Source organism: Pistacia vera, unplaced genomic scaffold (assembly GCF_008641045.1).
Source record: "Pistacia vera cultivar Batoury unplaced genomic scaffold, PisVer_v2 Contig17, whole genome shotgun sequence".
Lineage (NCBI taxonomy): Eukaryota > Viridiplantae > Streptophyta > Magnoliopsida > Sapindales > Anacardiaceae > Pistacia > Pistacia vera.
This window is the reverse complement of record NW_022195789.1, coordinates 193,834-206,540: the sequence shown is the minus strand read 5'-3', so window position 1 is coordinate 206,540 and position 12,707 is coordinate 193,834. Positions and strand designations below refer to the sequence as shown.

Sequence of the window (12,707 nt, the reverse complement as noted above, 5' to 3'; positions counted from 1 at the left end):
GCTAACCCTGGCAATGAAAACTAGGCTGCCTTAAAGTGGGTGTTAAGGTATATTAACAGTTCTTTGAATGTTGGGTTAGAGTTTTGTAAAAAGCATGCTTCACTTGACTTGGTTGGCTTTGTAGATTCGGATTTTGTAGGTGACAAGGATACTAGAAAGTCAACTACTTCGTATTACTTCACTCTTGGTGGAAATTGTATAAGCTGGAAGTCTCAGCTTCAGCCTATAGTGGCACTCTCATTGACTGAAGCTGAGTATATTGCCATTGCCGATGTGTTCAAGGATGCCCTTTGGCTGCAAGGTTTATTAGCTTAATCAAATCTGACAGAGGGGAAGGTAATCATATACTCTGACAGTCAAGGCGCAATACGCTTAAGCAAGAATCCAATTTATTATGAAAAGACAAAGCAGGTAGATGTTTGCTTTCATTTTGTAAGGGACTTAGTCATTCAAGGAGTGATTGACATGAGGAAAATTTCCACTGAAGATAATCCTGCTGATATGGGAACAAAGATTCTCTCCCCTGCCAAGTTCAAGCACTGCTTGGACTTCTTGTTCGTGAAGTAAGCAGTGGGGGGCAAGAGCTATGAGGGATCTGGTTGGGGCTTACTGTACTAGAGGAGTTTCAAGCATTCAGGGTGGAGATTGTTGAAGTGAATGCTCGAAACGTCACTGTATGGGAGATTAGTGGAACGTTGTCGTTTGGGTCAGTTTTGATCCGGATCCCGACCATAGATCCAACTTCGATCGAATGGTTGGAGATCACTCTATGGGTCAACGATATAAAAGGGAAGAAAAAATTTCAGTTCACCCCAATTCTCTCTTCGAAGCATTCTTTGTAGTTGTTGTGTTCTCTGATTAGGGTTTGAAAAATTGATATGAAATTGTGTTGTAACTTTAGTGATTCTTGAGTGATTGGGTGTTAATCATTCGATGAAGGGCATGATAACTCTTCTTCTAGGGATTCCAGGTAGAGTCTCTCTAGGGTCAGGTTACGGGTTGTTTTCAGGTTGACAGAGGGAGATCTTGGGCGTTTTCTTGAATAGGGTTGTAATTGTTGATTCAATATTAGTAGTAGTGCAGCGAGCTCCCCACTTCCGGAGCTCAACGTGGATGTAGCTTGCTCAAATCGTCAGCAAGTGAACTAGGGTAAATCTTGGTGTTTGTGTGCTTTTTTATTTAATTCTTGTGTGTTTGTTATAGTTTGTTTTCAGATTTTTGGCTTAACAGTTACAATTCATGAACTCAAACACAAAGTATACAACATCGTTTTCCTTCACAAGTTCTTTGAGCTTCACAATGTTCAGATGATTAAGTTTCCGTAGTGACTTCACTTTCCTCAAATTCTTGCATTCCTCCCAGGAATGATACCTTTTCTTCAATGATTTGATCGCCAAAACTTCTCCAGATTGCTTATTGATAGCTTTCCATACGCTTCTAAAAGTTCCACTGCCAATTTCTTTTATGAAATTGTACCTCTCCATGGTTACTTTTAGAACAAGTAACAACACGAAACAGATTTTTCTTTACTCAAGAAAAGCTCATAGGAGAACAAACCTAGGAATTTGCTGACGCTGCCCAAGCTTTGAAGCCTTTATAGAATCCGCAGCCTCCATAGTGAAATCTTTCTAGAAGAAGAGATTTCTAAACTTTCTCAAGAAACCCATGAATAGCAACGAGAGAAGGATGTTTAAGAACTAAAATCTAAGCAATTTTCTCAGGTGAAGTAATATATATTTAGTTTTGGGGAGTTTGAAGACAATATATATCTAGACAACATAAGGATTGTATTTATATTGAATCCTGGAGTTATTTAACTTGAAACGAAGGCTTTTTGAATGGAGAATATTTCCTTTATCACCCCTGAGTTTTGAAAATTGAATTCTTAACACCATTCTTATTCAACTAATGATTGTTTTATTATTTTGCCCTTTTTCAACCATGATACTTTATTATCCGGAGTTACAATAATGCATAATTTTTTCTTTTTTTAAACTTTTAAAGAGATTATATTGTACTAATTTCTTGATAAAAAAAAAGTTTCTAATTAATTTTTTTTATAGAAAAAAATTGTTGGTTATCTAGTTAAGAAAATGTCTTACTGTCGACTTAATGCAAAACAATGTCAAAATATTGATTTATCTTTTCAAACCAAACTCTCTTTGAATGAAAACTAAACAACATTACAACAATTTTTTTTTTTTTTTTATATATATAATGAGTTCCAGTTAAATAAGCTCCTTTAATCCATAGATAGTTGGGATATTGTAGCTCGTTTTCCTATTTGTTCCCATATAAAATTGTATCTCTTTAGGAAAACTCTTTAATAAAGAATACAATTCTAAATAGGAATAGAATTATAAGAGTCCAATTAGGAATTGAAATATGAATCCTATTAAGAACAGAATATCTCATATACTACCTATAAATTAGGGGTGATAACCAATTCAAGGTTATGAGAGAATGTGAGAATATTGGGTATTTGATGTAAGGGTTATTAAACACCATGAGTAGAGTGTCTTAGAAACTATGGTTGTTTTCGCTCTAGGTTCTAGGTTGAGCATGGTTAGAAACTAGGATGTTTCCTTTTGATTTTATGCACTGGGTTTATGGTGTTGTGTACTCTTCTATATCGTGTTCATGAAACTATAGTGGATTTCTCTCATCCGTGGATGTAGGCAGGTTAAACTCAACCAATTAGACTGCTGAATTTGGTAGTTTAAGAGGATACTAATTCGTTTTATAATTAAGTATAATTGGCTTGAAATAAGAGATGACCTAGCCTTCCAAAATATAAACCAACTTTTGTTCATCTTTATTCCATCTCCGGAATAGAAAAAAGAAAAAGAAAAAGAAAGAAACCTACAGAAGATAGGAGGGAAGGTAGAAGATAAATCATTGCCGAGTACAAAAGATTTCGAGGAAAGAGGCATCAACATTGATCCAAACTGGACCAATTTTCAAGTTTTATTGGTGGTTGCAGGTTTGGCTTCTTTGAAATTGAAAGAAGATCACTTGATGAAGAAGAAGAAGAAGCAGAAGAAGAAGCAGTCGCCTGTCAAGAGTAATGGGTTCTTGAAACTTGATGAAGGAAAAAAACAAGAATGCTTCAGGAATTTGTCCAGTGCTAGGCTTTCACCTCAAAAGGTTGGGAAACTTCTCGGTGATGCCATGAAAAGCTAGAGAGTTTTCAATGATGAAGAGCATGGAATTTATCAGCAGAAGAAGAGTTGAAAGGAGAAGTCAACTTGATTGATATCCCGGAAAGTTTGAAGGAATATATCGAAAAGAAGCGGAATGGTACTGAAATGAAGCGGCTAATACATAAATTTTTGTACCCTTGGGATGTTAAAAACAGGTTGTCCATTCCTGTGAATCAGGTAGAGCAAGAGTTCTTGACTCTAGAAGAAAGGAGATTATTCAGAAAGGAGGAAAGTTGAAAGTGTTTTTTATTAAGCCTTCACTTGAAGTTTGTGTAATAGTTATGGCGAAATGGAATAGTTCATATGTGTTGATAACAGAATGGAATAATGTTAAAGTTCGGAATGAGTTTAAAGAAGGTGATGAAGTCCAAATATGGTTGTTCAGGTCCCCGGAAAAACTTTCTCTTGCCCTTGTCATTCTTCGGAGAAGCTGATACGAAGGTGGTGATGACGTCTTGGGTAAGACAAGTATATCATCTTCCTGTGTTATATACTCATTCATTAAGATTCGTTTGTAGTTATATAGAAAATTTTGTCTATTATTCTCGAAATCCTCAATCTTCCATGACATTGAATGTATGTACTTGATAGGGTTTGGGATATGATATGTTTATATGAGGAACAAATACCTCTTAAGAAAAAAAGATAGAGAGATTGATTGACAAAATTCTTCATTGATAATTACAATCTAGATTTAGGCTATTATATAGCCTTACACTTGATTCCAAATAACTCACAAAATGACTCTAATTGTCTAATTCAAATCTAATAAGATATTCTATCATAATTATATAAGGATAATAAGATAATCCTAATTCTATCCCAATAAAATAATAGCATAATTATAAAAGACTTAACATAATTATCCTAATTCTAAAATAATCCTAACATTGCCTCCCCCTTCGACTCAACCTTGTCCTCAAGGTTGCAAGGTATGACACCATCAACAGCAGTTATCTTGGTTCATCCTCATGCTCGTCATCCTCCTCCATCAGCAAGAGAAAGAACTTGGCCCTGTAGCAATGCCCAGGTTGAAAGCGCTTATCGCAATTATAGCACAAACCTTTGTGGCGCCATTCTTGCATCTGTGCCACCGTGAGTTGCTTAACAGGCAAGGAATCCAATTGTTTTGGAATTGGCAAAAGGGCTTGCTGCGCTGAAGGAACATTAGGAGTTGATTTACTAGGATCGCAAGATTGAGGGCCAACAGATTGCAAGTATAGGTGTACATCCTGCAGCTTGTCCTCTTGCAAGCGTGCAAGACTTATGGCATGGTTGAGGGCGTGAGGCCGGAAGGATTACACTCCTCTTCGGATTTCTGGTTTAAGCCTTAATACAAAGCAACTTAGAAGGAACATACTTGGAAGGCCAAAAACTTGATTAGAGAGTTCCTCAAATTCTGTTTGATAAGCCACTACAGAACTTGCTTGAGTAAGTTTCACCAACTGTCCATGGTAATCCACAAATTCTGAAAGCCCAAAACAAAAATCTAAATCATGTAAGAAAGAATGCCAAGAATGAATCTGCCCAATGGAATGCATCCAGCGATACCAGGAGAGAGCTGGCCCCTCCATGTGGAAGGAAGAGATCGTCATTCGTTCGATAGGGATATTATGGTAATCAAAGAATTGCTCGGCTTTAAACCTCCAGGCATGCGGATCCGTGCCATCAAAACGAAGAACTTCTGAATGAAAAGACTTGGGAAAAAAACTCTCAGAAGTCGATCCCCGTTGCCCAGTCAAATCTGAAGATGATTCACCGGAATGTTGGTTTTGCTGTCAGGTTTGATCAAACTTGTTGTTTAGAGCTAAAATCTACAAAGTAACATCTTGAAAACCACTTGTCAAAACTTCCAATTTCTTTGTTAAAGAAATGAGAGTCTCTGCCTGGGCAGATTGTAGGGTCGTAATTTTAGCAAGCTGCTCATCCAAAAGATGCAAGCGAGTGCCTTCAGCCATAACTAGGGAACGAGAGCACCAATGATAGGGTTTGTGATAGGACTTGTTTATATGAGGAATAAAGACCTCCAAGAACAAGAGATAAAGAGATTAATTGACAAAATTCTTCATTGATAACCACAATCTAGATTTAGGCTATTATATAGTCTTACACTTGACTCCAAATGACTCCCAAAAGGACTCTAATTGCCTGATTCAAATCTAATAAGATATTCTATCATAATTATAAAAGGATAATAAGACAATCCTAATTCTATCATAATAAGATAATAGCAAAATTATTAAAGACTTAACATAATTATAAAATATAATAATAAAATACTTAACATAATTATCTAATTCTAAAATAATCGTAACAATACTTCACATGTGTTTCATTCTTTAATTATGGGTCTTTAATTTTGGGTGGTTCTCCAAAATTTCAACTCTAAGCAGTATGTTATGGTATAACTTCCTAGAAAATTGTATTCTCCTCATTTCTAGCAACTTGGCAATGTTTGGTCAAACGAGTGTAATTGCGTAGGAGTTGACTTCATCTTGATGTCTTCAAACAGTTCAAGCCTGCATTTATTTGTGACTATTGCCGACAGTGGTGGGCATCTACACAAGTAACCAAATCTTTGCTGACAAACACCATCTTAAACTTGAATGACGAAAAAATATAGAATATCATCACTAATAAAACCAACAAAATACATTATGTAGAAAGTGACTGATACTTAGGTATCAGTCACTGTTAGTCAGAAAGCTTTCTGAATGACCGAAAGTGACTGGCACCTGGGCATCGGTTGCTATAAATGACCAAATGGCAGGTGTCGGTCACCGAAACCTATTATCCAATTGATTGATATCTATTATCAGTTTACTTCATCACTTCAATTGATCGATAGCTTGTATTCGGTGATGCAAACAGTGACTGATAGCTTGAGTATTAGTCATTGCCGATCATTTGGATATATGACTTTTTGACCGAATAGAACTGACAATGACCAATACCTTAAGTGTCGGTCAAAATATGCAAACGACCACATTGCCCCTTACCGTTTCAAAGTTTGGATCGATATTTGAAAAATATATTGGATTGAGATTTTTGTTATATTAGGATTTTAAATTAATGTGAGACTAAGAGTTAGAATCGCTTTCATTCATGCGTGTCCTAATTTTTAAGAACCTCAATTTTATAAAGTTGTGTAAATTCATCTTCTTTGTTTTTTTATTCGTTTTGTTTAGCATATGGTTATGCCTTAACCTTTGATAAACATTTATACTCTATCTCTTTTCAAGATTTGGCTTCAGCTCAAGGACATTAAAAATTAACACTATATGCATATATTAGTTTCTCCTTATGACAATTTTTTTAAGTTGTGATCACTGTTTTAAAAAACGACCAGATAAGAGGCTCGGTAAGATGCGGGGTCACGTGTCAACCGGTCCAACTGGTTGGACCGACTGGTTAGACCGATGACATCAGCATACTAACATCATGCTTAGATCAGAAATAAAAGATGAACTGGAAATTTTAAACCCATTTTTATTATTCAATATAACTTAAGGAAATTAAATTAAATAGAAGAAAAAACAAGAAGAAAGGCACAGATTTGCAATCCAAAACAGCCACCTAAACTAACCTCAAAAGAGGTCTATATAAAAAAGATGGCAGCACAAAACCTTTGGAGGACTTCAGAAGAACAAAAAAAAAAAAAAAAATGCACATGCTGCACACAAACAACACAGCCCCCAAAAAAGAGCCCAACACCAGCGCCACAAAAGCAAACTCTAGTAAAGGATTGCAACTCCAAACCGAAGGAATCCCAAAGCCACAACTGCAGACTTCCAGTAGCAGGGAGCCGTAGCAGAGAAAACTCCAGCACCCCTGAACAACGCCCAAATCTCGGCACTACGGGGCAAAAATCCGCAAAGAATTGCAACCCCCAACAAACGCAAAGACCAGCACCACAACTGCATGAATCCAGAGAAGAGAGCTGCATGACTGAAGACTCCAGACACGCAAAAGAAGAAGAAGCTGAGGGGAAAAGCCAATACAACCAATAGACCCAAACAAAAAACTCTCAACCAAGAGGGGAACAGACCCGGGCACCAACACAAAGAAAAATCCAAAAAGCTATTGATGTTGGATGGGTGTTCTCGTGTTTGTTTCTTTGCTTGTTACTCTACCAATCTTTGAACTTAAAGAAAAACTAACCTTGATGAGTTTGATCTCCTTCCTAGTTTGTTCTCCCTACTCACGTGGTGTTGGTATTACCGAAGTAATGATGAAGTGGATGCTGCACTTTGGAGATGAAGATGGAAGCTACGGTTTACGGTTTGGAGAGAGAAGAACAAAATGAAGCAAATTAGGTTTGGAATTGGTTTTTTAGGGATTAGATTTGCTAGTTAGTGAACCGGTTTAAGCCCCGGGCCGGTCGGACCGATGGGTTGACACTATTCATCTAGTCTGTTACCGGTCTAAAGCAGGTTTTATATTATTTTTGGTTTTTATTTTAACCCAAATTGGAGTTAAAATCGGGTTCAGTCGAACTGAACGGTCTGATCTGACTTTTAAAACAGTGGTCTCAAGTTGACCCGTTTGACCGACGGGTCAAACTGGTGTCCAAAGGTTTTAAATCTAACAACAATGCCCCTAAAAATTATGTAAGTCCCTATATGTTTGAAATCTTGCAACAACACCCCAAACACCACCGTCGGCGTTGACGAATATGACCTGTTTTGGATTACTACAACACTTCCCATTAACCACGAAAACGCTCCTCTTAGTCTCCTAACCAAAACCCATCTCACCCCTCCTTCGTTCACCTCTCCAATCGCTAACAACAATAGGATTTTTTAGGCAACATTGTTTTGCGATTTTCGATCGATTCACTCACCAAAAATTGACTCAGTTGCCACAATTGCACTCATTGACAGTTTCTCTTAAAAAACCCTAACATTCAAGCCTTCAATTGTTCATGGATTGAAGTCCTAATTTCTAGGGTTTTGAATAAATAGGAACATTTACAACCCAACTTGGTGAAGGCGCCGAGTCTCGATTCAACTGGTTGGGCCAGGATGGGTTTTAAAACAATGCTTGTGTTAATGCCTTCTTTCAATGAATCAGGCTTGGAAGCATTTCCTCTGGAATACACCACCAATAAAGTATGACACATTTCACATGGTGATGTCTGACCTTTGGCTGCTTTGTCATGTTTCTAAGTACCAAATTTTTTGAAACATTTACTTGATGTTTAGAGCTTTGGACATTCCACTTCTCACTCATCTTCTCAACTAACACCTTTCGATCACTCAGTAACATGCTCTATGTTTTCAACATCTATCGCCTTGTTGGCCTCTTTAACAGGATATGAAATTGAGACACACAAATAGAAAAAATGTTACAAGATTGACAAAACTTCAAATAGGGAATAATAGATCGAGTTGAATGACATAAATCACTCTATATTTTATGTTAATGCACCTTCGTCAGCACATCCTCATTAGTTTCCATACCCAAATAAGAAACAACACAAACAGATGAGATATAGCCCGCTTAATGACTCCATATAATTGTTTTTCCCAACGGCAACATAATAATCTGTTAATTAAATAGTATGTTACGTTATAATAAACTATTTAACTTACCAAGTCCATGTGGAGAAAGGTGATGAATTCTAGTGCTAGCAAATAATCTGTTAATTAAAAAGTAAGGCAGAAAAATCATAAGAAGGTGATACTGTGAAATCATGACGAATGTATAAAAGCAAAAACATACTGCTCATATGCAAATTCAATACAGGTATTCTGTAAGATCCACACAAAAATATGTTCTTTTCCAGCATCCTTTTCACCAAATTATGAAACTAAACTCAGTAGGAGAAACATAAACTTCAACATTTTTGCGTTAACATATATATAAGCAAATAAAATGAATCAAATATCTCAATTCTCAAAGCTTAAGAATTGTATTGGCATACGGTGATTGCAAAAAGAAGAACAAATTGGTAGAAGATCTAGCTTCATAAATTGACATGAACTTTCTAGAAATCCATACTTTCTTCAATATTATCCAAAGTTGTCAATTCACCCTGCAAATGACCAAAACTCCACAAGTGTTAAAATAAAAAAAATAAAAAAGGGAAAAAGGTATTAAAAAGCGTAGAAAATAGATAAAGATAAATAAAAAGAGAACACACACCGTCTCCAAAATTATCAATGTGCCACTTAAAAGGAGAGAGATCCATAGCTTTTAAGACAAAATCAGTCCAATAACTCTACTCGAAAAAACAAAGTTTAAATGATTTCCAATCAGTCCAATAACTCTGCAAATTAATGAACTCATGGGAAGGCAAACTGGAACTGCCACTTAGCAATCAGAAAAATTTGCAGGAGGCTTATTGGTGAAGAGCCTGATTGAAACAACCTTAGTCTGCTTATTCACCCCCATAATTATGGCAGCCAAAGAGCAAATAGTAAAGCTAAAAAAACGGTGAACCAAGTCAAAATTAATCACTTTTCTTTTCTCCCCCATTCTGCCTTCATCCATCCATTCAAAAAATCCCTAGAAACATGACTGAGTGAAATTCAGATACAGAAATTTGTAGAGACCTTATTTTCAGAAAAATGTGTGTTTGCTTAACATCTAAAACCCAGAAAGAAAACTCAATCAATGGAGGAAATCAAAATACCAGAACAATATGCCTCTCCACCTTTTTGCTCTCAAAATACAATACTAGCTCAATAAATGATGGTTAAAATGGCATCATTTAACTTGTAAAAAATGTTTATGAACATGGCAGAAATATCATGAATAGGAAAAATCTTCCATAAAAGATCACAGCATAACCCGCAAATGAAACCAATATAATCAGTACAGAAAACCGTAGAGCTCCCATCTGTTATGGCAGCACTTGACATAGCTTCAATGTATTGTTTCATTTTTAAATGTGTAGGACGCTGAGTAGTGAATGTACCTTTAGGCCTTCCCCTAATTTTTAGGTCCATAGCAGTCCAATTTATATTATGCTAAAGCAACAGTTGACTTGTACAAATAGAAATAGGAAAAATATAAAAACAATGCCCATCAAAATTCTGTCTTTTAGAGTAATAACAATGTAATATATCATCCAAAATATGCATTATATGTGACACTCAATGGTAGGTGAGCAATCAACAAACCAGAGATTCCCTGCACCAGTAACAAGAATTCTGCCGTCCTTAATTGATTACGCTCTGAACAAAATCCACTCATTTAAGTTTAACAGGGAATATTACCATCATTCTTGATGCACATCGCTCCACTTTGTAGGTTTATCTGCTGTTGCTTTCCTGCAAATAAACACCAATATCAATATTTATTCCAGAAATTGCCACATTCATCAGAACCTCTCATCCTTTAAAGTTGGAAAATAATTGACAGGAAAGAAATTTCAACCAGAAAACAAGCAGTATAATTTAATAAAAAATCAAATTAGAACAAAGCCCAGAGTTAAATGCAGGATTCTAACCACTAATGCAGAAGAAGCAACACCCACAGATACCCAAAATCCCTCATACTTTATTTATTGATTTAAAATTCAAACAAATAAAAATAATTAATTTAATCCTTCCAACTGGCTGCCCGTCCCTAGTACGGAATATACCCAAAATACCCTCTATTTTTGGTGCTAATTATAGATTTTAAATTCAAAAATAAATCCGAAAAATAAAGAAAATATATTCCTCCAACGGCTCTGTAGGAGCCTACTCAAAATAGTATAAACGCCTCTGCCTCTGTCCCGCCCATTCCCTTATTTCCACTCCCCCAATCTCTTAATTTCTCTCCAAGAGTTTCTAAGCTTTGTGATTCACTAACGTTACCTCCTCTGCAATCATGTCGTAAACTCTCCCCTGGCTATAGGTCGTTCCTTCGGATGCCGAATGATGGCTTCTATACCTACAACAAGGTACATAATTTATTTTCCCTGTGATATCGTTCCAGAATGTGACCTCTATGGCACTCTAGAACCCTGGCAAATTTGGGAAATGTATGGGAGGACCCAAATTGCGTACTCAAGATCCTCTACTTTTTCACCCCATTAAAGAAAAAATCCAAGAAGGGTTCAAAAATGCAGGAGGGGGGGTCTCGGAAACATGGCAAGGGGAAGATGGAGCAACAGAAATAAAGATGAAGAAACACACATGAAAATTGGGTCCAGGAAAAGGGGCGATATGAGAATAAAGACTCGGAACACCATGCGGGTTGGATAATGTAATAAAAAACTAATTGGGCATGATGAGTTTGTTGTCTGTAGAATTCGGAAGAACGAAAACGATGAAGACGCGGTTGTGAAGATAATAAAAAGAGAATGTGCAACTCCAAAGAAGGAAAGGTTGAGAAGCAGCTCTCCAAACGCTCAAGGGTGAGAGAACCCAGTACATTCCCATGCAATGTGTTAATGAGAATGAAGGTAGGCTCAGTCTGAATGTGAAGCACCACACCACCGCAATTACTTGGAGAAGAAGTTACAGATGACGATTACTCCACCTTTTTTGAAAATCTTATTCTCATACCACAGTCTGAGGGATGAGGCAGAGGAAGAAGCAGAGGCTCATTTGAATTGCTTGCGGAAGAGGTTTACTGCGATATAACAGATGGTGATTACTTTACCTTTCCTGAAAAGCAAATTCTGATATCACAGTCAGAGAATGAGAATGGGCATGAGCATGAGCCTGAGCCTTATTGGTTCGAGTTGGAGGAGAGTTATTCCTGAAATCAGAGAGATTATACTTTTCCAGTATTCATGAGCTTTTTCTGGTGAGAATTTACAGATTTATTATTGTATTAGAGTGAGAATGCAATATTGGAGAGAGGGTTTTTTCGATGACAGACTCCAAACATTAGATGGAAGAGCTGTTTTTCTTGTGTTGAATTAGCAACATTGCAATGTATACGTATAGTATATCTGTTGCAGCTTCTTTAGAATTGTTTTTGTTTGGCCAAAATTATAAAAAAAGATAATGTGGGTTCTGTTGCTACTCAAGTATAAACCCTAAACCAATCAGAATTTTTATGTTTTGAAAATAGGTATCTTCTTCACAAGAAAGCTGTACAAAGAAATCCCCTCCATCCCCCTCCCCCACCCACCCCCCCCCCCAAAAAAAAAAGGTTACTTTATTCTTTCTAATTCAGTAGTTGCCCATTAATATTTGAAATGGGATTGTTTTAACTAGATAGTGACTTGTGCGGGCAATTAAACAAAGCTATGCGCTTTTAATGGAACCTTTGTGTGTTTAGATTATACCAAATTTTATTGTAATTACCCTAAAGTATTCCAATGGGAAAAAAAAAAAAAAAAAATGTTTGTTTAAAGAGGTTGACATTTTTTACTTGTATATCATTATAAAAGTAATATGAAATGCTTGCCTTCCAAAAGAGGCATCTCTTTTCATCTACAACTTTTCGGTATCAAGTTCTGCCACTGTGGCCGCAGAGAAACAAGTTTCCAGTCCTCAACTCAGGCAAATTCAGCTGGCCGAACGACCAGGGAGAAGCAGTAGCCATGTTTGCACTTCA

At 36.5% G+C, this 12,707-nt stretch overlaps 1 pseudogene; it reads right to left on the bottom strand.

Moving 5' to 3' along the window:
• Window positions 1–1,484, bottom strand: part of LOC116125722 — a 45,170-nt pseudogene extending 43,686 nt beyond the window's left edge.
• Between the last annotated feature and the right edge of the window lie 11,223 nt (window positions 1,485–12,707).